Genomic DNA, 27,924 nt, shown 5'->3' with positions numbered 1-27,924 from the left:
TTACAATGTGTTGTTTCATTCTGCACAATATTTGTCGCCTTCACAATGTGCCACTGCCAGCAAATGCTGACATAGATTCACTACTAGACACCACCACAACAAATGAAATTCATGACTTGCAAGGTAGTACTGTGAGAGATTCAATTGTTTCTACATTCCAATAAAGTGATGTTTGTGAAATGTATTTGTGTTTGTTTATTGAAAAAAGTGGCTGCACAGAAACACAGAAATGAACTTGAAAAGTAGGTAACAGAACACTGATCGAATATGAAAGTGATAAGGTAGTTAAAAAAGAACAGTGAAGAATATGAAACGGGCAATAAAAAACAGTGAACAAGAATGAATAAAAACCCTGACAGATTTGGGCCTTTAATTAAAAACCAACAGTGAATAAAAGAAAATTGAAAAACACATGCAGAAAGCAAAAATTGTTAAAAATGCAAATTAGTTCTAATCATCAACTGTGAAGTTGTTGAATTATAGCTATGTTTGATATTTGGACAAATTCCTTTTGTATGTCAACTATGTCCTATTCTGGATCACGACGGCGGCGCTTTGCTTTGGGTTGTAATGATGCTTTGGAGTGTGATGATGCAGGGCTCACTGGTTCGTCAATTATTTCAAAAAGGCTGTCATCCATAGTTGAACATGTGAATGAACCGGTTCTTCAACATCTTGAGGTGCATGGTTAGTAGTGGCAAACTGGGAAACACTTTCTACAAAAAAAAACAATTAAGCATTACAAGTGCACAAACCGTTTGTAACATGTCACTGCTTTTAAGTGATGATGCACCTTTTATTCCATAAACTGCTTGTTGTCCAATTATGTTGATGATTTTATAATGCACACCCGTTTTAGTTGATTCTTTTTTCTATTCCGACACTGATTTGTTCCACTTGGTCAATTGTGCGATTAACACCAGTGATGTTTACTGAATTGACCTGCAAATATCATAATTTATGTACAGCAGTAATAAAAAAATGTTGTGCTGAAATCTTACCATAGTTGTCACTACTTTTCACGCTTGTTGTTTTAAAGCAACTGTAATTTCTAGTAAAAATGAACCCAGAATGCATTTTGCATTTTTTTCCACTGCATTAACTAATGTCTCTACTTCAACAGCTGTCCATCTTGGAGATCGCTTTTTTACTGCTTTTTGTATGATCAATTTCTACTTTTTAAAAAAACTAAAGTTTACACAATTACTAAACACAAGAAATAAAATTATTCGGCGTAAAACTTGCAAAATAATGCCCTCAATGTCCACGTGAAGCTCGACTATCAACACAAAAAAGCCTTCCGTAAGATGTCGCATAGCGCGACTTTCTAATTTTGCTGCGTCAGACGTCTTTTTTCTCACGATTTTGACGCATTCTCTCGTTTTTGCGTCAGGCTTTAGCGAGGCGTTTGCGAGGGCACTTCGTAATACCAAATACGTTACCGAGTTCCTCGCTCGTTAAGTCCTCGCTAAAAATTATTTTAGCGAGCTCGTTAACTTAGCGAGCGAGCAAGTGTTCATAATGCCGCCCCTGGTGAGAAGGAAAAAACGTTGCCACACTGTTGGTACAAGGAACTATGGGTAGAAAAATCAACCAATCACCAGCTCCTATTTGTTAAGAGCATGAATTAATGTTTTCCGCCTCAGTTTTAAGTTTACATAAAAACTAATTTTGCCTCCATTTTTAAATAAAAAAGATTTATTTAATTAATTTTATAAATTAAACACTGTTAGTATATAAATATACATCATAAAAACTCTTTTTTTATCCATATAAATTGGCGGATGAATATATGACGTCACAATGTTTACCACTAAAAGCTTCGTCAATATGGCTGACAACTTATTCTAAGGTTTGGCGTTTGGATTCGTGTAGGGGGAGCGGTGTTGCGTTGTGTTGTGTTGTTATGTTTGGAAGAGAATGTTCCTTAATTTCTAACATTCGACAAGGCTCTTTAACTATGCTGTGAAGCGACATTGGGGTTGTTTATCTGTCATTTTGTTTGAAACGCGCAGTGATGCTGGTTGTGTCAACGAAGAGATAACGATTTTCAGTTTTAGAGCAGCGTAACAAGTTGAGAAGATAACGATGGTAAGCTTGCTAAATAAGTTTTTGTTTTTAAGCATAGTGTGTAATACTTTACAAGTTGTGATTTTATAAAATAGTTACACTTTGAAATAATTAAATCTCAGGCGGAAACCAAGAAGATGTCGTTTTTTCAATGATTTCGGTTTTGCAATGATTGCTTATGACTGATTGATTGGCTTCAATGGGGAAAGAAACAGTGTAGTTAACATATCTTAATCAATTTGTAGCAGGCGAAGTGTAACAACAATAGGTATGTTTATGGGTTTTATCTAACAAGATCTACTATGCCAAGTGAAAGATTACAAACTGTTTGACAAATATTTTATGTTAGCTTTTGAAAAATTGTAATAACCACCACTAATTTCCAATGTTTGTAATGTCAGTGGCTTATAATTGCAGTGTGGGATCTTCTTTCTGCTAACCTTTTTCAATGAAGAACGGCATGTTGGGTTTTATGGAATTTGCAGTTAGTGGATAAAGTAGCTGGGATTAAGTTTGTCATCAAGAAGTTTACAAAGAGGCACTTGTAAAATGTTTTACATAGTGTTTGGATGAGAAGTTTTGGATCTGTTTGGCGGAATTGAGCTATTCTACCCATAAGTGATGGTCTTGTGATCGATTTGTCTAGGAATAGGTGATTGTCAAGAATGGTTGGTTGGAATGGTTTTACGGATGTGGTTTGGTATGTTGATATTGGGCAATCAACAACATGTACAAACAAATACAATAACAAAATGAGAATGCAAAAAAATAAATTACACTTAAAAAATGTGTTGTGACACTCCTTTCATCATGTTTTCTAATTGTGATCTTTGTACACAAAATTATAGAACTAGTCACAACCATACAACTCTGTTGCAGCAAAAATTAATATTGGGTATGCACAAGCCAAACTGCTACTGGATAAAAACATACTTTTTCTCATTGGATACTAATTCTTGTTTATGGTTTGGAAAAGTACTCACACAGCAATTGACCTTGGGTTATGTTTTTATACATATATTATGTTGCTTTTCAATGGTTGTGGTATTCTAATAAAGGTTATATGCATGTGGTTATTTGTGTTGTACATCACTATGTTTGGTTGGTTCATTATTACAGATTCAGCGCAAAGCCTCACTGTGAAACAGACCAGGACCACAAATGTTGCCCAGCAGAAACCTCTTGACTGCACACAAGAATTATGACTATTTATAATTAGCGGTACATTTGTCAAAATTTCGACAACCAGTTTTTTCCAGAATAAGTGCGATCACATTTTGATGAACCCGCCACCAAATCTTAATTTACCCTGAAAAACGTCACCAAATTCTGGACTGAATATACAGACATACTTTTGGAATTTTATTTTTCCTATTTTTATAACCAAGGTTTAGTAACAGAAATTACAGATAAGCATAGTTCACATAGCTCTAAATATTTTTGTGATCTGCTAAACCTTAACAAGCTAAATTTATGCGTTAGAAGACGAACCTTTGTCAAGTATTTGCAGGCAGAATGAACCGTTTGCTGAATTCACTCGATCACTGAGATTATTCTGGATGCTCACTGAGAATGATTGGTATTTTTTTTGTCTTTATCTTGTTTGACACACAAGAATATGGGTGGTTTCAAGCATGTACTGGAAATTTTTGAAATTTGTGGTAGGGTTCGTAACTTGTATTACAGATCCAATACACTGCAGAGGGCTGTTAATGTACTGAAAACGCATGCCTAATGCCATAAATCGAAGCGCTCTAAAATGGGTAAAATGATTCACCTAACAAATGAAATGTTGTGCTTTTCCAATTTCTAATATTTCAATCCATAATGCCTTTGCCAATAGGGCCAAATATAGGAAAACCTTTGTTTTCTAAGTTTTTACAGATGTTTTGAAAGTGTAATTGCCAGTGACTGACTTATTTGTACATCCAAGTGAAGTTTCGATGGACGCCTCAGTTTGTAGGATGTTTCAGCGCTTGTAGGAAAGACCAAGTTAATCTTGTCGCTGTTTTCTATGCCACCAATAAAGCACACGAAATGTTGATATCAGTTTGAAAGAGAGAAACCACATTCCACAATAGCATGTACCAGACATGGTAAAATAATGAACTGAATGAGGAAATTATTTTTTTTAAATATCGTCTTTTATTTTATCTTTACATATATTGGTATAGTGTAGAAGTTTTCCCCAGTATTTACAGGCATTAAAAACACTGCTGATTCCAATCCATCACACGGAATGCTTTACTACACTTGTTGCGAAAGATGAGTACTTTGATAGTTTAGGATTGTTTCTGGGTATGGTTTGTGAGATTTGCGTTAGGGTTTGTGCCGTAACCTGTGTTGCAGATTTGGAAAGACTGCTTCTGTGCTGAACACTGCTTTGTCGATTTTAGATAGCGGGGTACATGAATAGAAATGACCAAGACATACGACTGGCCATACATTACATGGTAAAACTATTTCTGACAAACTGGAATGGTGTGTTTGTGTGATACCAAATATTTTAACTTAACGTTGCTAGTTAGCCCAGATCTTTAAAAGCAAAATAGTTTTTGCCCTTGGGGCCAAATGTAGGGAAACACTTGTTTTTCATAAATTTTACAGGCTTCTTTCGATTTCAAATTTAAGTGAGACACTAAAAAGTTCAATAGATACAGACTGCAGACAGATTTGGATGCTTCATGCAAGTTAAGATGGATCCTGTGCATATATAGGAAGTTTCTCAAGGCCTGACAAAAACACTTAATAATGTTTCATTACCGCCTTCACCAATCTATAAAACACAATGCTGATCAAATAATCAATAGGAATATAATGGACTCCACACAGTTTGTTTAACTCCATTTTTCAAATAGTTTTGTGAAGTTTTTGGTTAATGACTGCATGTATGAACAACTTGAATTATTTTTTGTTTGGGTAAATTTTGTGTTCCGTTAACAATGCCTTTGCAGAACGCTTTAAAGGACTTCATCGCCAAAATGCACACGACAAAATGTTTGTCTGATGAGACCTTTTTTCTCCATTGTCAAAACATTTCTGAAAGTTTGGTTAAGTAATAAATTGTATATTCAGCCAAGGCTATTTGCATAATATTAGTATTAATCCACTGACCGTTAAGGTCTAGCAATAGACAAACCTTTGCCAAGTATTTGCAGGCAGAATGAACCCTTTCCTGATTTCACTCGATCTCTGAGATTATTCTGGATGCTCACTCAGAATGATTGGTATTTTTTTTGTCTTTATCTTGTTTGACACACAAGAATATGGGTGGTTTCAAGCATGTACTGAAAATTTTTGAAATTTGTGGTAGGGTTAGAAACTTGTATTACAGATCCAATACACTGCAGAGGGCTGTTACTGTACTGAAAACACATGTCTACTGCCATAAATCGAAGCGCTCCAAAATGGGTAAAATGATTCACCTAATAAATGAAATGTTGTGCTTTTCCAGTTTCTGATATTTCAATCCATAATGCTTTTGCCAATAGGGCCAAATATAGGAAAACCTTTGTTTTCTAAGTTTTTACAGGTGTTTTGAAAGTGTAATTGCCAGTGACTGACTTGTTTGTACATCCAATGTGAAGTTTCGATGGACGCCTCACTTTGTAGGATCTTTCAGCGTTTGTAGGAAAGACCAAGTTAATCTTGTCGCTGTTTTCTATCCCACCAATAAAGCACATGAAATGTTGATATCAGTTTGAAAGAGAGAAACCACATTCCACAATAGCATGTACCAGACTTGGTAAAATAATGAACTGAATGAGTAAATTATTTTTTTTAAATATCGTCTTTCATTTTATTTTTACATATATTGGTATAGTGTAGTAGTTTTCCCCAGTATTTACAGGCATTAAAAACACTGCTGATTCCAATCCATCGCACAGAATGCTTTGCTACACTTGTTGCGAAAGATGGGTACCTTGATAGTTTAGGATTGTTTCTGAGTATGCATTATAAAGGTTTGTGAGATTTGCGTTAGGGTTTGTGCCGTAACCTGTGTTGCAGATTTGGAAAGACTGCTTCTGTGCTGAACGCTGCTTTGTCGATTTTAGATAGCGGGGGTACATGAATAGAAATGACCAAGACATACGACTGGCCATACATTACATGGTAAAACTGTTTCTGACTAACTGGGATGGTGTGTTTGTGTGATACCAAATATTTTAACTTAATGTTGCTAATTAGCTCAGATCTTAAAAAGCAATATAGTTTATGCCTTTGGGGCTAAATGTAGGGAAACGCTTGTTTTATAAATTTTTCAGGTTTCTTTTGATTTCAAATTCAAGTGCGACACTAAACGTTTAGCAGATACTGACTGACAGACAGATTTGGATGTTTCATGCAAGTTATTGAAAGTTTCAAGGCCATTCAAAACCACAAGTTAATGCTTCAATGCCCCTTTTATCATTCTATCCATAACACACGATGCTGATAAAACACACATTATTCAACTGCATATTTCGAAGGGTTTTTTTGGTCAATGACCGTATGTATGAACAACTTGGATTAATTTTGTGTTCCGTTAACAATGCCTTTGCAGAATTGTTCAATGCAGGCATAATGAACCCTTTGCTGATTTCACTCATCGCTCAGATTATTCTGGATGGTCACTGAGAATGATTGGTATTTTTTTTGTCTTAAGTAATGTGCTGGAAATTTATGAACTTTGTGGTAGGGTTAGTAACTTGTATTACAGATCCAAAACACTGCCGGAGGGCTGTTAAATCCTATGTCCACGAATCGAAGCACTAAAAACTGGTAAAATGATTCACCTTCAAATGAAATGTTGTGCTATTGCAATTCGAAATATTTCAATCTGTAACGCTTTTTGCCAATAGGGCTAAATATAGGAAAACCATTGTTTTCTAGTTTTTGCAGATGTTTTGAAAGTGTAATTGCCAGTGACGGACTTAATTGTACATCCCAATCAAGTTTAGATGGACGCCTCGGTTTGTAGGATCTTTCAGCGCTTGTAGGAAAGAAAGTTAATCTTGTCGCTGTTTTCTATCCCACCGATACAAAATGTTGATATCAGTTTGAAAGAGAGAAACCACATTCCACGATAACACAATACCAGGCTTGGTAAAATAATGAAATGAATGAGGAAATTATTTTTTTTTAAATATCGTCTTTCATTTTATCTTTACGTATATTGGTATAGTGTAGAGGTTTTGCCCAGTATTTACAGGCACAAAAAACACTGCTGATTCCAATCCATCGCACAGAATGATTTGTTGCACTTCTTGTGAAAGATAGGTACTTTGTGCTTTCTTGTTTTGAATATAGTTTTGATTGGTTGTGAGTATGCATTATAAAAGTTTGCGAAATTTGCTTTAGGGTTTTGCGTCATAACCTGTATTGCAGATTTGGAAAGACTGCTTCTGTGCTGAACACTGCTTTGTCGATTTTTTTATAGCTGGGTACATGAAAAGAAATGACCAAACATACGAATGGCCATACATTACGTGGTAAAAACTATTTCTGACAAACTGGGATGGTGTGTTTGTGGGATACCAAATATTTTTACTTAATGTTCCCTTAAAATACAATATCATTTATGCCCTTGGGGTAAATGTAGGGAAACGCTTGTTTTATCAATTTTTCAGGTTTCTTGCGATTTCAAATTCAAGTGAGCCACTAAAAAGTTTAAAAGATACAGACTGACGAACAGATTTGGATGCCTCCGTAAAGTTGAGATGGATTCTGTGCACATATAGAAAGTTTCTAGGCCATTCAAAACCACCAATTAATGGTTCAATGCCGCTTTCATCATTCTATCCATAAAACACGATGCTGATTAAATAATCGAACTGGAATGTAATGGACTCAACACATTTTGTTCAACTGCATTTTTACAAATATTTTTTGGAAAGTTTTTTCGGTCAATGACTGTATGTATGAACAACTTGAATTAATTTTTGTTTGGGTAAATTTTGTGTTCCGTTAATAATGCCTTTGCAGAACGATTTAAAGGACTGTATCTCCAGAATGCACCCAGCAAATTGTTTATGTCTAATGAGACCTTTTTCCTTTGTGAAAACATTTCTGAAAAATTGGTTTGAGGCTATTTGCATAATATTGGTATTAATCCACTATGACCCTTACGGTCTAGCAATAGACAAACCTTTGCCAAGTATTTGCAGGCAGAATGAACCCTTTGGCTCTTTTCACTCATCGTCAGAATATTCTGGATGCTCACTCAGAATGATTGGTATTTTTTTGTCTTGTTTAATTTAAGAAAGTGACTGGTTTCAAGCACGAGGTGCTGGAAATTTGTGGTAGGGTTAGTAACTTGTATTACAGATCCAAAACACTGCCGGAGGGCTGTTACTCTACTTAAAACCTATGTCCACTGCCATGAATCGAAGCACTAAAACTGGTAAAATGTTTCACCTTCAAATAAAATGTTGTGCTATTGCAATTCGAAACATTTTAATCCGTAACGTTTTTTGCCAATAGGGCTAAATATAGGAAAACCTTTGTTTTCTAGTTTTTGCAGATGTTTTGAAAGTGTAATTGCCAGTGACGGACTTAATTGTACATCCCAGTCACATTTAGATGGATGTCTCAGTTTGTAGGATCTTTCAGCAATTGTAGGAAAGACCAAGTTAATCTTGTCGCTGTTTTCTATCCCACCAAAAAAGCACGCGAATGTTGATATCAGTTTGAAAGAGAGAAACCACATTCCACGATAACACATTACCAGACTTGGTAAAATAATGAACTGAACGAGGAATTTTTTTTTTTTAAATATCGTCTTTCATTTTATCTTTACGTATATTGGTATAGTGTAGAGGTTTTGCCCAGTATTTACAGGCACAAAAAACACTGCTGATTCCAATCCATCGCACAGAATGATTTGTTGCACTTCTTGTGAAAGATAGGTACTTTCTGCTTTCTTGTTTTGAATATAGTTTTGATTGGTTGTGAGTATGCATTATAAAAGTGTGTGAAATTTGCGTTAGGGTTTGTGTCATAACCTGTATTGCAGATTTGGAAAGACTGCTTCTGTGCTGAACACTGCTTTGTCGATTTTAGATAGCGGGGGTACCTGAATTGAAATGACGAAGGCATATGGCTGGCCATACATAACATCGTAAAACTATTACTGACAAACTGGGATGGTGTGTTTGTGTGATACCAAATATTTTAACTCTATGTCCCCTTAAAACACAATATCATTTATGCCCTTGGGGCTAATTGTAGGGAAACGCTTGTTTTTATCACTTTTTCAGGTTTCTTGCGATTTCAAATTCAAGTGAGACACTAAAAAGTTTAAAAGATACAGACTGACGAACAGATTTGGATGCCTCCGTAAAGTTAAGATGGATTCTGTGCACATATAGAAAGTTTCTAGGCCATTTAAAACCACCAATTAATGGTTCAATGCCGCTTTCATCATTCTATCCATAAAACACGATGCTGATTAAATAATCAAACAGGAATGTAATGGACTAAACACATTTTGTTCAACTGCATTTTTACAAATATTTTTTGGAAAGTTTTTTCTGTCAATGACTGTATGTATGAACAACTTGAATTAATTTTTGTTTGGGTAAATTTTGTGTTCCGTTAATAATGAGTTTGCAGAATGACTTAAAGGACTGTATCTCAGAAATGCACCCGACAAATTGTTTATGTCTAATGAGACCTTTTTCCATTGTGAAAACATTTCTGAAAAATTGGTTTGAGGCTATTTGCATAATATTGGTATTAATCAAGAATGGCCGTTAAGGTCTAGCAATAGACAAACCTTTGCCAAGTGTTTGCAGGTAGAATGAACCCTTTCCTGATTTCACTCGATCTCTGAGATTATTCTGGATGCTCACTGAGAATGATTGGTATTTTTTTGTCTTATCTTGTTTAATTTAAGAAAATGACTGGTTACAAGCATGTGCTGGAAATTTGTGGTAGGGTTAGTAGCTTGTGTTACAGATTCAACACACTGCCAGAGGGCTGTTACTATACTGAAAACCTATGTCCACTGCCATGAATCGAAGCACTAAAAACTGGTAAAATGATTCACCTAACAAATGAAATGTTGTGCTTTTCCAATTTCTAATATTTCAATCCATAATGCTTTCGCCAATAGGGCCAAATATAGGAAAAACTTTGTTTTCTAAGTTTTTGCAGATCTTTTGAAAGTGTAATTGCCAGTGACGGACTTAATTGGTCATCCCAGTCAAGTTTAGATGGACGCCTTTCAGCGTTTGTAGGAAAGACCAAGTTAATCTTGTCGCTGTTTTCTATCCCACTGATAAAGCACGCGAATGTTGATATCAGTTTGAAAGAGAGAAACCACATTCCTCGATAACACATTACCAGACTCGGAAAAATAATGAACTGAACGAGGAATTTTTATTTTTCAAATATCGTCTTTCATTTTATCTTTACGTATATTGGTATAGTGTAGAGGTTTTGCCCAGTATTTACAGGCACAAAAAACACTGCTGATTCCAATCCATCGCACGGAATGATTTGTTGCACTTATTGTGAAAGATAGGTACTTTGTGCTTTCTTGTTTTGAATATAGTTTTGATTGGTTGTGAGTATGCATTATAAAAGTTTGCGAAATTTGCTTTAGGGTTTTGCGTCATAACCTGTATTGCAGATTTGGAAAGACCGCTTCTGTGCTGAACACTGCTTTGTCGATTTTTTTTGTAGCTGGGTACATGAAAAGAAATGACCAAACATACGAATGGCCATACATTACGTGGTAAAACTATTACTGACAAACTGGGATGGTGTGTTTGTGCGATACCAAATATTTTTACTTATTGTTCCCTTAAAATACAATATCATTTATGCCCTTGGGGTTAAATGTAGGGAAACGCTTGTTTTATCAATTTTTCAGGTTTCTTGCGATTTCAAATTCAAGTGAGACACTAAAAAGTTTAAAAGATACAGACTGACGAACAGATTTGGATGCCTCCGTAAAGTTAAGATGGATTCTGTGCACATATAGAAAGTTTCTAGGTCATTCAAAACCACCAATTAATGGTTCAATGCCGCTTTCATCATTCTATCCATAAAACACCATGCTGATTAAATAATCAAACAGGAATGTAATGGACTCAACACATTTTGTTCAACTGCATTTTTACAAATATTTTTTGGAAAGTTTTTTCTGTCAATGACTGTATGTATGAACAACTTGAATTAATTTTTGTTTGGGTAAATTTTGTGTTCCGTTAATAATGCATTTGCAGAACGATTTAAAGGACTGTATCTCCAGAATGCACCCAACAAATTGTTTATGTCTAATGAGACCTTTTTCCATTGTGAAAACATTTCTGAAAAATTGGTTTGAGGCTATTTGCATAATATTGGTATTAATCCACTTTGACCCTTACGGTCTAGCAATAGACAAACCTTTTCCAAGCATTTGCAGGCAGAATGAACCCTTTAGCTCTTTTCACTCATCGCTCAGAATATTCTGGATGCTCACTCCGAATGATTGGTATTTTTTTGTCTTGTTTAATTTAAGAAAGTGACTGGTTGCAAGCACGAGGTGCTGGAAATTTGTGGTAGGGTTAGTAACTTGTATTACAGATCCAAAACACTGCCGGAGGGCTGTTACTCTACTGAAAACCTATGTCCACTGCCATGAATCGAAGCACTAAAAACTGGTAAAATGATTCACCTACAAATGAAATGTTGTGCTATTGCAATTCGAAACATTTTAGTCCGTAACGTTTTTTGCCAATAGGGCTAAATATAGGAAAACCTTTGTTTTCTAGTTTTTGCAGATGTTTTGAAAGTGTAATTGCTAGTGACGGACTTAATTGTACATCCCAGTCACGTTTAGATGGATGTCTCGGTTTGTAGGATCTTTCAGCGCTTGTAGGAAATACCAAGTTAATCTTGTCGCTGTTTTCTATCCCGCCGAAAAAGCACGCGAATGTTGATATCAGTTTGAAAGAGAGAAACCACATTCCACGATAACACATTACCAGACTTGGTAAAATAATGAACTGAACGAGGAATTTTTTTTTTTAAATATTGACTTTTATTTTATCTTTACGTATATTGGTATAGTGTAGAGGTTTTGCCCAGTATTTACAGGCATAAAAAACACTGCTGATTCCATTCCATCGCACAGAATGATTTGTTGCACTTCTTGTGAAAGATAGGTACTTTCTGCGTTCTTGTTTTGAATATAGTTTTGATTGGTTGTGAGTATGCATTACAAAAATATATGAAATTTGCGTTAGGGTTTGTGTCATAACCTGTATTGCAGATTTGGAAAGACTGCTTCTGTGCTGAACACTGCTTTGTCGATTTTAGATAGCGGGGGTACCTGAATAGAAATGACGAAGGCATATGGCTGGCCATACATAACATGGTAAAACTATTACTGACAAACTGGGATGGTGTGTTTGTGTGATAGCAAATATTTTAACTCCTGTCTCCTTAAAATACAATATCATTGATGCCCTTGGGGCTAATTGTAGGGAAACGCTTGTTTTTATCACTTTTTCAGGTTTCTTGCGATTTCAAATTCAAGTGAGACACTAAAAAGTTTAAAAGATACAGACTGACGAACAGATTTGGATGCCTCCGTAAAGTTAAGATGGATTCTGTGCACATATAGAATGTTTCTAGGCCATTCAAAACCACCAATTAATGGTTCAATGCCGCTTTTATCTTTCTATCCATAAAACACGATGCTGATTAAATAATCGAACTGGAATGTAATGGACTCAACACATTTTGTTCAACTGCGTTTTTACAAATATTTTTTGGAAAGTTTTTTCGGTCAATGACTGTATGTATGAACAACTTGAATTAATTTTTGTTTGGGTAAATTTTGTGTTCCGTTAATAATGCATTTGCAGAACGATTTAAAGGACTGTATATCCAGAATGCACCCAACAAATTGTTTATGTCTAATGAGACCTTTTTCCATTGTGAAAACATTTCTGAAAAATTGGTTTGAGGCTATTTGCATAATATTGGTATTAATCCACTATGACCCTTAAGGTCTAGCAATAGACAAACCTTTGCCAAGTATTTGCAGGCAGAATGAACCCTTTGGCTCTTTTCACTCATCGTCAGAATATTCTGGATGCTCACTCAGAATGATTGGTATTTTTTTGTCTTGTTTAATTTAAGAAAGTGACTGGTTTCAAGCACGAGGTGCTGGAAATTTGTGGTAGGGTTAGTAACTTGTATTACAGATCCAAAACACTGCCGGAGGGCTGTTACTCTACTTAAAACCTATGTCCACTGCCATGAATAGAAGCACTAAAACTGGTAAAATGTTTCACCTTCAAATAAAATGTTGTGCTATTGCAATTCGAAACATTTTAATCCGTAACGTTTTTTGCCAATAGGGCTAAATATAGGAAAACCTTTGTTTTCTAGTTTTTGCAGATGTTTTGAAAGTGTAATTGCCAGTGACGGACTTAATTGTACATCCCAGTCATGTTTAGATGGATGTCTCAGTTTGTAGGATCTTTCAGCAATTGTAGGAAAGACCAAGTTAATCTTGTCGCTGTTTTCTATCCCACCGAAAAAGCACGCGAATGTTGATATCAGTTTGAAAGAGAGAAACCACATTCCACGATAACACATTACCAGACTTGGTAAAATAATGAACTGAACAAGGATTTTTTTTTTTTTAAATATGTTCTTTCATTTTATCTTTACGTATATTGGTATAGTGTAGAGGTTTTGCCCAGTATTTACAGGCACAAAAAACACTGCTGATTCCAATCCATCGCACAGAATGATTTGTTGCACTTCTTGTGAAAGATAGGTACTTTCTGCTTTCTTGTTTTGAATATAGTTTTGATTGGTTGTGAGTATGCATTATAAAAGTGTGTGAAATTTGCGTTAGGGTTTGTGTCATAACCTGTATTGCAGATTTGGAAAGACTGCTTCTGTGCTGAACACTGCTTTGTCGATTTTTTTGTAGCTGGTTACATGAAAAGAAATGACCAAACATACGACTGGCCATACATTACGTGGTAAAACTATTACTGACAAACTGGGATGGTGTGTTTGTGTGATACCAAATATTTTTACTTAATGTTCCCTTAAAATAAAATATCATTTATGCCCTTGGGGCTAAATGTAGGGAAACGCTTGTTTTATCAATTTTTCAGGTTTCTTGCGATTTCAAATTCAAGTGAGACACTAAAAAGTTTAAAAGATACAGACTGACGAACAGATTTGGATGCCTCAGTAAAGTTAAGATGGATTCTGTGCACATATAGAAAGTTTCTAGGTCATTCAAAACCACCAATTAATGGTTCAATGCCGCTTTCATCATTCTATCCATAAAACACGATGCTGATTAAATAATCAAACAGGAATGTAATGGACTCAACACATTTTGTTCAACTGCATTTTTACAAATATTTTTTGGAAAGTTTTTTCTGTCAATGACTGTATGTATGAACAACTTGAATTAATTTTTGTTTGGGTAAATTTTGTGTTCCGTTAATAATGCATTTGCAGAACGATTTAAAGGACTGTATCTCCAGAATGCACCCAACAAATTGTTTATGTCTAATGAGACCTTTTTCCATTGTGAAAACATTTCTGAAAAATTGGTTTGAGGCTATTTGCATAATATTAGTATTAATCCACTATGACCGTTAAGGTCTAGCAATAGACAAACCTTTGCCAAGTATTTGCAGGCAGAATGAACCCTTTGGCTCTTTTCACTCATCGCTCAGAATATTCTGGATGCTCACTCAGAATGATTGGTATTTTTTTGTCTTGTTTAATTTAAGAAAGTGACTGGTTGCAAGCACGAGGTGCTGGAAATTTGTGGTAGGGTTAGTAACTTGTATTACAGATCCAAAACACTGCCGGAGGGCTGTTACTCTACTGAAAACCTATGTCCACTGCCATGAATCGAAGCACTAAAAACTGGTAAAATGATTCACCTTCAAATAAAGCGTTGTGCTATTGCAATTCGAAACATTTTAGTCCGTAACGTTTTTTGCCATTAGGGCTAAATATAGGAAAACCTTTGTTTTCTAGTTTTTGCAGATGTTTTGAAAGTGTAATTGCCAGTGACGGACTTAATTGTACATCCCAGTCACGTTTAGATGGATGTCTCGGTTTGTAGGATCTTTCAGCGCTTGTAGGAAAGACCAAGTTAATCTTGTCGCTGTTTTCTATCCCGCCGAAAAAGCACGCGAATGTTTATATCAGTTTGAAAGAGAGAAACCACATTCCACGATAACACATTACCAGACTTGGTAAAATAATGAACAGAACGAGGCATTTTTTTTTCAAATATGTTCTTTCATTTTATCTTTACGTGTATTGGTATAGTGTAGAGATTTTGCCCAGTATTTACAGGCACAAAAAACACTGCTGATTCCAATCCATCGCACAGAATGATTTGTTGCACATCTTGTGAAAGATAGGTACTTTCTGATTTCTTGTTTTGAATATAGTTTTGATTGGTTGTGAGTATGCATTATAAAAGTGTGTGAAATTTGCGTTAGGGTTTGTGTCATAACCTGTATTGCAGATTTGGAAAGACTGCTTCTGTGCTGAACACTGCTTTGTCAATTTAAGGTAGCGGGGGTACCTGAATAGAAATGACGAATGCATATGGCTGGCCATACATAACATGGTAAAACTATTTCTGACAAACTGGAATGGTGTGTTTGTGTGATACCAAATATTTTAACTTAATGTTCCCTTAAAACACAATATCATTTATGCCTTTGGGGCTAATTGTAGGGAAACGCTTGTTTTTATCACTTTTTCAGGTTTCTTGCGATTTCAAATTCAAGTGAGACACTAAAAAGTTTAAAAGATACAGACTGACGAACAGATTTGGATGCCTCCGTAAAGTTAAGATGGATTCTGTGCAATTATAGAAAGTTTTTAGGCCATTCAAAACCACCAATTAATGGTTCCATGCCGCTTTCATCATTCTATCCATAAAACACGATGTTGATTAAATAATCGAACTGGAGTGTAATGGACTCAACACATTTTGTTCAACTGCATTTTTTCAAATACTTTTTGGAAAGTTTTTTCTGTCAATGACTGTATGTATGAACAACTTGAATTAATTTTTGTTTGGGTAAATTTTGTGTTCCATTAATAATGAGTTTGCAGAATGATTTAAAGGACTGTATCTCCAAAATGCACCCGACAAATTGTTTATGTCTGATGAGACCTTTTTCCATTGTGAAAACATTTCTGAAAAATTGGTTTGAGGCTATTTGCATAATATTGGTATTAATCAAGAATGGCCGTTAAGGTCTAGCATAAGACAAACCTTTGCCAAGTATTTGCAGGTAGAATGAACCCTTTCCTGATTTCACTCTATCTCTGAGATTATTCTGGATGCTCACTGAGAATGATTGGTATTTTTTTGTCTTATCTTGTTTAATATAAGAAAATGACTGCTTACAAGCATGTGCTGGAAATTTGTGGTAGGGTTAGTAACTTATGTTACAGATTCAACACACTGCCAGAGGGCTGTTACTATACTGAAAACCTATGTCCACTGCCATGAATCGAAGCACTAAAAACTGGTAAAATGATTCACCTAGGAAATGAAATGTTGTGCTTTTCCAATTTCTAATATTTCAATCCATAATGATTTCGCCAATAGGGCTAAATATAGGAAAACCTTTGTTTTCTAAGTTTTTGCAGATATTTTGAAAGTGTAATTGCCAGTGACGGACTTAATTGTACATCCCAGTCAAGTTTAGATGACGCCTTTCAGCGTTTGTAGGAAAGACCAAGTTAATCTTGTCGCTGTTTTCTATCCCACCGATAAAGCACACAAAATGTTGATATCAGTTTGAAAGAGAGAAACCACATTCCACGATAACACATTACCAGACTTGGTAAAATAATGAACTGAATGAGGAAATTATTTTTTTCAAATATCGTCTTTCATTTTATCTTTACATATATTGGTATAGTGTAGAGATTTTGCCCAGTATTTACAGGCATAAAAAACACTGCTGATTCCAATCCATTGCACAGAATGATTTATTGCACTTATTGTGAAACGTAGGTACTTTGTGCTTTCTTTCTTTTGAATATAGTTTTGATTGGTTGTGAGTATGCTTTATAAAAGTGTGTGGAATTTGCGTTAGGGTTTGTGTCATAACCTGTATTGCAGATTTGGAAAGACCGCTTCTGTGCTGAACACTGCTTTGTCGATTTTAGATAGCGGGGGTACCTGAATAGAAATGACGAAGACATACGACTGGCCATACATTACATGGTAAAACTATTACTGACAAACTGGGTTTGTGTGATAGCAAATATTTTAACTCGATGTCCCCTTAAAACACAATATCATTTATGCCCTTGGGGCTAATTGTAGGGAAACGCTTGTTTTTATCACTTTTTCAGGTTTCTTGCGATTTTAAATTCAAGTGAGACACTAAAAAGTTTAAAAGATACAGACTGACGAACAGATTTGGATGCCTCCGTAAAGTTAAGATGGATTCTGTGCACATATAGAAAGTTTCTAGGCCATACAAAACCACCAATTAATGGTTCATTGCCGCTTTCATCATTCTATCCATAAAACACGATGCTGATTAAATAATCAAACAGGAATGTAATGGACTCAACACATTTTGTTCAACTGCATTTTTACAAATGTTTTTTGGAAAGTTTTTTCTGTCAATGAATGTATGTATGAACAACTTGAATTAATTTTTGTTAGGGTAAATTTTGTGTTCCTTTAATAATGAGTTTGCAGAATGATTTAAAGGACTGTATCTCCGAAATGCACCCGACAAATTGTTTATGTCTAATGAGACCTTTTTCCATTGTGAAAACATTTCTGAAAAATTGGTTTGAGGCTATTTGCATAATATTAGTATTAATCCACTATGACCGTTAAGGTCTAGCAATAGACAAACCTTTGCCAAGTATTTGCAGGCAGAATGAACCCTTTGCTGAATTCACTCGGTCACTCAGATTATTCTGGATGCTCACTGAGAATGATTGGTATTTTTTTGTCTTGTTTAATTTAAGAAAGTGACTGGTTGCAAGCATAAGGTGCTGGAAATTTTTGAAATTTGTGGTAGGGTTAGTAACGTGTATTACAGATCCAAAACACTGCCGGAGGGCTGTTACTCCACTGAAAACCTATGTCCACTGCCATGAATCAAAGCACTAAAAACTGGTAAAATGATTCACCTACAAATGAAATGTTGTGCTATTGCAATTCGAATTTAATCCGTAACGGTTTTTGCCAATAGGGCTAAATATAGGAAAACCTTTGTTTTCTGGTTTTTTTTGCAGATGTTTTAAAAGTGTAATTGCCAGTGACGGACTACATTGTACATCCCAGTCACATTTAGATGGGTGCCTCGGTTTGTAGGATCTTTCAGCGCTTGTAGGAAAGACCAAGTTAATCTTGCCGCTCTTTTCTGTCCCACCAATAAAGCACATGAAATGTTGAGATCAGTTTGAAAGAGAGAAACCACATTCAACAATAGCATGTACCAGACTTGGTAAAATAATGAACTGAACGAGGAAATGTTTTTTTTTCAAATATCGTCTTCATCATTTTATCTTTATATATATTGGTATAGTGTAGAGATTTTGCCCAGTATTTACAGGCATAAAAAACACTGCTGATTCAAATCCACCGCAAGGAATGCTTTGCTACACTTGTTGCATAAGATGAGTACTTTGTTTTTTCGTATAGTTTATGATTGTTTCTGGGTATGCATTGTAAAGGTTTGTGAAATTTGTGTTAGGGTTTGTGTCATAACCTGTATTGCAGATTTGGAAAACTGCTTCTGTACTGAACACTATGTCAATATATAAAGCGGGGTACACGAATAGAAATGACCAAGACATACGACTGGCCATACATTACGTGGTAAAACTGTTTCTGCCAAACTGGGATGGTGTGTTTGTGTGATACCGAATATTTCAACTCTGGTTTCCGTTTAACTCAGCCCCCTAAAAATATATTTTTTGCCCTTCGGGCTAATTGTAGGGAAACACTTGTTTTCTAATTTTTACAGGTTTGTTCCATTTCAAATTCAAGTGAGGCACTTAACGTTTAGTAGAATCAGACCGACTGACAGATTTGGATGCCTCAAGCAAATTTAAGATGGATTCTGCGCATATGTAGGAAGTTTTAAGGCTGGTTACTAATACCAATTAATGCTTTAATATCGCTGTCATCATTCTATCTATGTCACATGATGCTGATGAAATAATCAAAAGTGAATCTAGAAGTAATAAATTGTACAGCCGAGGTTATTTGGATGCTATTAGTATTAACCAACAGCGACCGTTAAGGTCTAGCAATAGACAAACCTTTGCCAAGTATTTGCAGGTAGAATGAACCCTTTGCTGTTTTCACTCATCGCTCAGAATATTCTGGATGCTAACTGAGAATGATTGGTATTTTTTTGTCTTATTCTGTTTAATATAAGAAAATGACTGGTTACAAGCATGTGCTAGAAATTTGTCGTAGGGTTAGTAACTTGTATTACAGATCCAAAACACTGCCGGAGGGCTGTTACTCTACTGAAAACCTATGTCCAATGCCATGAATAGAAGCACTAAAACTGGTAAAATGATTCACCTTCAAATAAAATGTTGTGCTATCACAATTCGAAATATTTCAATCCGTAACGGTTTTTGCCAATAGGGCTAAATATAGGAAAACCTTTGTTTTCTAGTTTTTGCAGATGTGCTGAAAGTCTTTGCCAGTGATGGACTTAATTGTACATCCCAGTCAAGTTTAGATGGACGCCTCGGTTTGTAGGATCTTTCAGTGCTTTTAGGAGAGATCAAGTTAATCTTGTCGCTGTTTTCTATCCCATTGTTAAAGCACACGAATGTTGATATCAGTTTGAAAGAGAGAAACCACATTCCACGATAACACATTACCAGACTTGTTGAAATAATTAACTGAATGAGGAAATTTTTTTTTTCAAATATCGTATTTCATTTTATCTTTATGTATATTGGTATAGTGTAGAGATTTTGCCCAGTATTTACAGGCATAAAAAACACTTGCTGATTCCAATCCATCGCACAGAATGATTTGTTACACATCTTGTGAAAAATGGGTACTTTGTGTTTTCTTATAGTTTATGATTGTTTCTGGGTATGCATCATAAAGGTTTGTGAGATTTGTGTTAGGGTTTATGCCGTAACCTGTATTGCAGATTTGGAAAACTGCTTCTGTGCTGAACACTATGTCAATATATAAAGCGGGGTACACGAATAGAAATGACCGAGACATACGACTGGCCATACATTACGTGGTAAAATTATTTCTGACAAACTGGGATGGTGTGTTTGTGTAATGTCAAATATTTCATCTCTGGTTCCTGTTTAACATCAGGCCCCTAAAAATATATTTTTTGCCCTTCGGGCTAATTGTAGGGAAACGCTTGTTTTCTAATTTTCACAGGTTTGTTCGATTTCAAATTCAAACGAGGCACTTAACGTTTAGTAGAATCAGACCGACTGACAGATTTGGATGCTTCAAGCAAGTTAAGATGGATTCTGCGCATATATAGGAAGTCATAAGGCCAGTTACTAATACCAATTAATGCTTTAATGTTGCTGTCATCATTCTATCCATGTAACATGATGCTGATGAAATAATCAAAAGTGAATCTAGAAGTAATAAATTGTATAGCCGAGGCTATTTGGATGCTATTAGTATTAATCAACAGCGACCGTTAAGGTCTAGTGATAGACAAACCTTTGCCAAGTATTTGCAGGTAGATTGAACCTTTTGCACTTTTCACTCCATCACTTCAATTATTCAGGATACTCGTTGGGAATGATTGGTATTTCTTTTTCATTTGTTGTTTTACAAACCATTTGTCTGGTTGCAAGCATGTGCTAGAAGTTTTTGAAATTTGTGGTAGGGTAACTTGTGTTACAGATCCAACACACTCTTAAGAAGGCTTTTATTGAACTGAAAACTGCCATGAATCGAAGCATATAAACTCACCCAAAAGTGGCATGCTGTGATCGTAAAATATGAATTATTTTAACCCGTAAAGTTGTTTGTCCTGGCAGTTGTACCAATATGGCTGAAAAAAGCCAAACCTTTCTTTTGTTTTTTTCTTAGGCGACTGAAAGTTTAAAAAGATTTGTTCAGCTCCAAAAAAGTTTTCATGGCTGCTACAGTTTATGGGAATCTTAATGTTCATAGGAAAAGTTTTTCATTCAAAAAATGCGCAAACTGGTATAGTTTTTTTCCTTTGTGTAACTAGGCTGTATTTTCATGATCATCATAGGTCCAGCAGTAAAAAAACATTTTCCAAGTAATCTTTGGTCTATTTCGCTCAATGCTCAGAACATTTTGAGATATTTGCTGTAAACAATTGGATCAGCTTTTCTACCTAAAAGTATGTATTGATGTGAATTTGTGGTTTGGTTAGCATTGTATGTTGCAGATCACGCACACTGTGGAATACTTGTTGCTCCTTTGTATTGGCACTGTTTTGCAGTAAAGCTTTGTTGCTCATTTAGTCTAGTTTATACACACATTGGATTTGTTGGTAACCTGTTTTTGTGATATATTTAATTTTTTGTGTTTTACGCACATGCGTGTTTCGAAACTAACTTGTTTTGTAGGCCTCTTTCCAAGTGCTGTTGTTAGTTACGCACAATTTCCTGATTGCAGGAACTTCATTTTTGCCCTTGTGGTTAACCCACTGTGCATTTCTGTGATTTGGTAATGAGTTGATTGCTGCTTTGCAACTTTTGTAAATGGGCAAGTAATTTTTGTTGAGATGATTGGCAACATTTTTTTAATTCAATTACCCAGCACAAATTAAATAATTGGCATTATGGCTTGTTTGTTTGGTGATGTGATCATTACTGAAATATGTAACCTTACCATTGAGTGAACATACTGATTGTGCCATATCATACTTCATTTCTTGATACTTAAATGTAATAATATATGGATACATATGTATTACAACACTGAAAACGCTAGTACCAAACTTTAGTTATTTGTGATATGGGTGCATTGTATGCATTTGTTGGAATAGCTTTGGTGTTTTGGAATATACTGCCGTAGGTGATTTGTAACTCTTGTTAACATGCATTGCATAGTTCATTTTTTTCATTTAATCTTTTGGAACAATCACAACCGATTGGAAACCTGTTGTTGTGTTCATGGTGTGAAGGATTTGAAACCGTGGTGGAATTTCTGCTCATATGCAAATTAGCAGCATCAATCAAAGTGAAAGTGCTGGAGATTTGTTATTTGAAATTCATTGTCCAATATGTGCATTTTACTGCAATCAAAGGTGTTGGATTTTGCATGTATAGTATGCAGTCACATATTTCGCTGGCATTATAAAAGATGAGAACTTTTTAATTATCTCTGAATTAGTGTTCACCTGATTGTAGTGTTTGGGTCCTTCGTTAGGTGCATATGTGTTGATTTTTATTTAATACATGCTGTTTGCATGGGTGCACAATACACACAATTTTTGCTGTTCTTACAGTCAAATTTGACTTGTGTTAACCATCTGCAGCATGATGCAAAATTCCGGTATTAATCTTGTCATGGTCGTATTAAGTTTCGTTTATGTGACACATGAAGTAACACTTGTCACTAAAGCCAGTTTTCTTCTTGTTGCTTTAGAAAATGCTTTGCCTGCACTGTCTTATACCACCATTGTGCTTCATTGTAGGTGATCCGTTTTATCTGCATTTAATTCACTTGGTCGCAGAATTGTTTTAATGCAGTAGAGATACCAATGTTTGCATGTACTCATTCATTAATGTTGAAATTTGGTTACATTTAATGTAAATTTTGACAACTTGCTAATGAGCTTTATTTTTTCGTCTTTATTTGGTGATTCACTAAATAGTAGAAACCAGGTTCTTTTCCTTGCACAGTGATAAGTCTACCTGTGCAAGGGTCTCTCCTGGTATATAAAAAAGGGACCCACTGCAAAGGCTGGCACCTTGACGTGGTGCAGTGGCTTTGGACAAAGACCAGCCGACTTGCCACACTTAAAACATACGATTTGCCCAATTCCCCCCAGTCCAACACCTGGGTTGTTTATTAGCCCCGCTCCTTCTGTTGCCGTCTACACTTGATACTCTCGTATATACTAAAATAATATACTAAGGCTCATCATACTACAGCCTGCCGAGCCTCTTGGTCCCCCCGAAAAAAAAGGTGTTGAGATATTGTTTTTTACAACATTTCAGTAAAAATGAACATTTGCTTAATGGTTATCTGGCCCCTGATCGTCTTTGCTCCTGTATATATCGCCCTTGTGAAACACAGTTTGGTAACCCCTGTACTTGACTAATTTGGCATTGCATATTTTACCACTGGGTCTTGGTTTGAAATTATGGAGAGTGAAATTTATGCACATAATGATCCCCGCTCCTGGCCATCAACACCCATATCAGTATTAAATCCCCAAAATCCAGTTTTGAAGGCTATCAGCATTGACACATACGGAGTGATTTGCTTTTTTGCCCACAACAATTCCTGTGGTCTGTGACCCATGATGATCTACTAGTACTATTCAGAGAGAGAAAAAAATGATTGCACTCCAGGAGGATCTCATATAGGATAGCAAAAACAGTCCCAGGGGGCAACCAAAGCAACTTTCCTGTGACAATTTTTTTGCCATTGCGTAGAAAAGATTTGGGGCCCACAAACCTGAATGCGTAGACAAGAGGCGAGTCCAACAAAAAATTCTAAATTAAGGTCTACTTCTGTGATTCAGTTTTAAAAGCTACATCTCCTTGAACATTTTATTGCTTTTTCAACTAAATTTTTCACAGCTCCCAGCACCAAATGACTAGCTGACTGAGAAGGGCTAAAATTGCACCAAACATGCTGAAAATCGCCCTGGCAACAGCACGTGCCTTCTCGCTCATTCAACCATAAATTTGACCTCCATGCATCACCGGTTGCCTTGTGACCTAACTAAGTTTCTCTGCTGTGACAGAGGAGTCGACGGGCATTCCCTGCGGGCGAAACTTTTTTAATATAAATACTGATATGCGGGCGTTTTTGCGGTTTGCCACAAGCAGATTCCGCACTGATAGCGTTACATGGAAATTTATGGCGTCTATGCTTTTTTGTGGATCAGCAGCAGGGCACGGGCTGTCGATCGTTACTCCAGGTAGGGCACAAAGCATAAAATGTTGAGAACCCCTGTGCTAAGCATTGCTTGCTTGACGTATAAATATAAACTGTACCTACTTTAATTCCGAAAAATTTGGCATTGACAATTTTTAAATGGGGTGAGAATTTATCTGCACTGTCCAACACAAGCAATCATCCAGCAAAAACTCCCATTCCAGAATTAATTTGATATATAGATCCATTGAATATGCAGCAAATGGATAGTTGCCTAAAACTTCAAATTGCCCTGGTGACGCAGGTCCCATAACATGTGGGTGCCAAAGGCCTACCAACGGATTGTCCCTCGCTCTTCCCGTTTTTTTTTAGCGACGGAGGGCTCAATCGTTCTTGCGCTTAGTCGGTTCGAAAATTGTGTACTGAATTCGCTTTCAAACCACTTGTAGAACTGACGAATGCGAATGGTTTAAAGGTGTGCGGTTTTGTTGCATTTGTCGCATTGCATTAGATAAATGATAAAAATAAAAAAAGTGTTTGACAAAGGTTTTAATGTTGTTTTAGGTGTAGGCCGTCCACATTGCATGCAATGTATTCCATTCCAGCACACTTCATCTTTTATTTTATTTCTTGTTTTGTCTTCGATTCTATCGAAAAAGACATGCATTCGTTTGATGTTTGTTGATTTTACCACGTTTTTTAGTCACCAAAAACAACCAAACCTCACATGTAAACACATGCTAATTATGTATTGGAATGTTTCAATTCGTCACACTTTCCGGCCAATTTGATTCGCTTCCGTTCGCACATCGAATTGTACATGAAATTGTCCGATTTTAAACTAAAAATGCACTGCAGTTTAAACGGCCCATCACGTGACTATGTGTGTTGATTGCCTGGTGTTTACTATCGTGCGTTTGGAAGAAACGTTCGTTTTGAAGCGATTTATTCAATCAAATAAGTTTACGTTTGTAGAGGGTAAGACCAAGAAAGTGAGTTCAAGCCGTATCCAAAACGAAACCGTCTCTGATATCGTGGTTGATAGTTTTTTATTTCCGCTTTCTTTGACTGCCTTTATGATGCTTTATGATGCTAATAAATGCGAAATATTATTTTAAGTTTGGTTGTTGAGTAATTCCATAGAACTTATTTCTTTATTTCTATGGAAGAAAGTTTCCATGGTGTGAAATGCGTCTCTCGCACTCTGTCCTGCCGAAGACAGTAAAATTGTGTAACAATACAATGGATCATAAATAGGTACCAATGTTTAGGTTAAATGAGCATAGATGCACGGGCTGTTGCTAGGGCGGTTTTGAGCCAATTTCGGACAGTTTTAGTGTGTTTTGAGCGTTTTAAATTAGGTAGTTACTTGGTGACGGATGCTGTAGAAAACCTCAGTGGGAATAGATGTTTCGAAAGTCTAATAAACCTCAAAAAACTCTGACTCGCGGCAACTCTGACGTCATCAAAAGGGGTCCACCAGAACTAAAAGGTTGAGAACCACTGTTGCGCATCGTAATTTGACATGTTTAATTACGTTTTCAATGCACTTTTCGTACTTCGCCCAATGTCACAATGTTGCAGGACGGGACATTTATATAGGGTTCCTCTGTAAGCAATATAAAATATTTTCCCGAATATATCATATTGCTATTTAAAAAAACTCCTTTTACACGTTTTTGAAATAGGCTATTGATCGAGTGCATCGAAAAGAATATGAAACCATGCTGTAACACAATAACGCTGAACACAATTGTGTGCCAAACTTGCATTTATCGAATTTGGAACATAAAATATAATTAGTGATGTAATATTAGAATAAGCACAAACCTCCGGAAAAATGTAAAGGCGAATTTTGGTATAGGTATGGATAATTATGGGCGCTTTTAGTACCTAAATTATATCAGTCTGGGGTGCCTTTTATCAGATAAGATGTTTAAAACATACTCGATCCTTGGATTTATATTTTTAACCAACAACAAAAACGCGAAACCGAAACTTGTAAAAAAATTATCAAAACACGTAAACAACAAAGGCCAGCTGTCCAAAAACATTACCTGTAACTTATTCGTACACTGGTCCAAAAATAACTGCTGATCAATAAAAATTTTCAAAATTGCACATGATGTGAACCAGTGTTTCCCAACCGCGACGTCGTTCCAGGTGGTACGCGAGCACCTTTTCGTAATTTGCGGATACAGATCGAATTTAAAAAACCGTAAGTGATGTCAAAATGTTTGTTACTTCATCTCCTAGGTCGAAATTGTTTTACCTTCAAGTGGTACGCAACCACATAAAATTGGGAATCGCTGATGTAAACCTTTTTACCTGACTAGTCACAGGGAGGTAAGAAAATTTGTGATAAGCCAACAGGTTGACGGAAACCGTGACGAGGAAAGGCAATTAACATGCACGTGTAAATAACTTTAAGAGTCTCAGAGATATTTAACAGTGTCTCGATGGCCTGAGCGGTTATTGAGTCTCTATTACAACTTTCAATACAACGTTGATAGAATGTCAGCAAATAGATTGGCGAAAACTAGACTAGACTGAATTTACGGGTAAAAACTGGGCTCTTAACGCTCTCCATTATGAGAGCTGATTGGTCAATAATGTCACGTGATAGCACGAGGCGCTTGAAGTAATATAATACAAGAACACAAAATACAGGATATTGCCAGACAGTGCACATCGAAGTTATGTGTGTGTGAACCGGGTATAAGTGATTCACGTGCTGCTGGGCAGATTTGTTCACATGGTCTGTTGCACACTAACGGAAGGAGTTGATCCTCCTTGTATTATCTGGGACGCATTAAAATGGTTATGGATTATGCACACAAAATGGATTATGCAATACCTGTGCAATGTTGCAATGGTTGCACACAAAACATTACGAAATATAAACACTGGTTTCTGTGACGTATGTTACACACGCTTGAGTATGTTGGCAGGATTAGCAACTGCAAATAATGCATTTGCGCAAACAGAAAAATACTTTTATCCGTTACCACCAGTGTTCCAAACTCCGTAGAAGCATCCCGTATCCTGCTCCCGCTCTGATTTTTTTTATATAAATTTGTTCTTTCGAATTCCAAACTTATATAAATATACGTTGCACAAATCGAGATTCCTCTCCAAGCATTTTAGCCGTCATTCGGTGTAAATTTCCTTAGGTTCCTTACAGTCCTTGTTTCAAAAAGTATTGAAAAGTCTTCGCGCCTCGATTGAACGGAACGCCAGCCACTCAGCTAGCGTTTTTTTGTTGTTTTGCGTCATATTCGATTGTTGCTGCAAGTTGTTTAATGTACAAAAATCTTTAGACATTGTTGACAGAAACAACAAAAACGCTGTATGTGTCTTTTGCATGTTTTAAAATCAGTTTTCTGCCAAGCAAGAATATCCAAACACGTAAAGGGTATCTTGTTCCTAATTCACGAGACAATTTGCTGTGTATATTTGTAGAACCTGTACATTATGTTTATTGACTAAAAAATTATACCCGTGTAGACAGTTATTTTAACAGCAGCTGTTTCGTATAGGCTACAGGTATATAAAATTTAATTTGTTTTGGTAACTTATTTTTTCCGTTGCAATGTGTAAAGGCTACTTTGGTATCTTTACAAATAGTATTTTTAAGTAATGACATGTTAAGTCTTGTTGAGTCTAGTAATGTCAAGTTATACATGTTAATTTGGACCATTCACTAACCTTTCTTGTGGTTATTGGAATATGGTTAAGTAATGGTGTTAGTGCACAAAGAACCACTGGTTTAAGAATACCAATTTTAC

At 35.9% G+C, this 27,924-nt stretch overlaps 1 long non-coding RNA gene across 3 annotated transcripts; it reads left to right on the top strand.

The window, feature by feature from the left end:
• The first annotated feature begins 1,862 nt into the window (after positions 1 to 1,862).
• LOC145911800 (uncharacterized) lies at positions 1,863 to 22,857 on the top strand. 3 transcript variants are annotated; one of them, XR_014403263.1, is made up of 5 exons: positions 1,863 to 2,091; positions 2,193 to 2,338; positions 2,488 to 15,461; positions 15,569 to 15,673; positions 15,813 to 22,857. It is a non-coding gene; the product is annotated as an uncharacterized LOC145911800 (long non-coding RNA). The 3 variants fall into 3 exon arrangements; XR_014403264.1 differs by having other exon boundaries at positions 2,488 to 14,045; positions 14,184 to 22,857; XR_014403262.1 differs by having other exon boundaries at positions 2,488 to 15,673.
• The last annotated feature ends 5,067 nt before the right edge of the window (positions 22,858 to 27,924 follow it).

Source organism: Ascidia mentula, chromosome 8, assembly GCF_947561715.1.
Source record: "Ascidia mentula chromosome 8, kaAscMent1.1, whole genome shotgun sequence".
Lineage (NCBI taxonomy): Eukaryota > Metazoa > Chordata > Ascidiacea > Phlebobranchia > Ascidiidae > Ascidia > Ascidia mentula.
The sequence above is the reverse complement of the archived record's forward strand: the minus strand, read 5'-3'. Positions and strand labels throughout refer to the sequence as shown.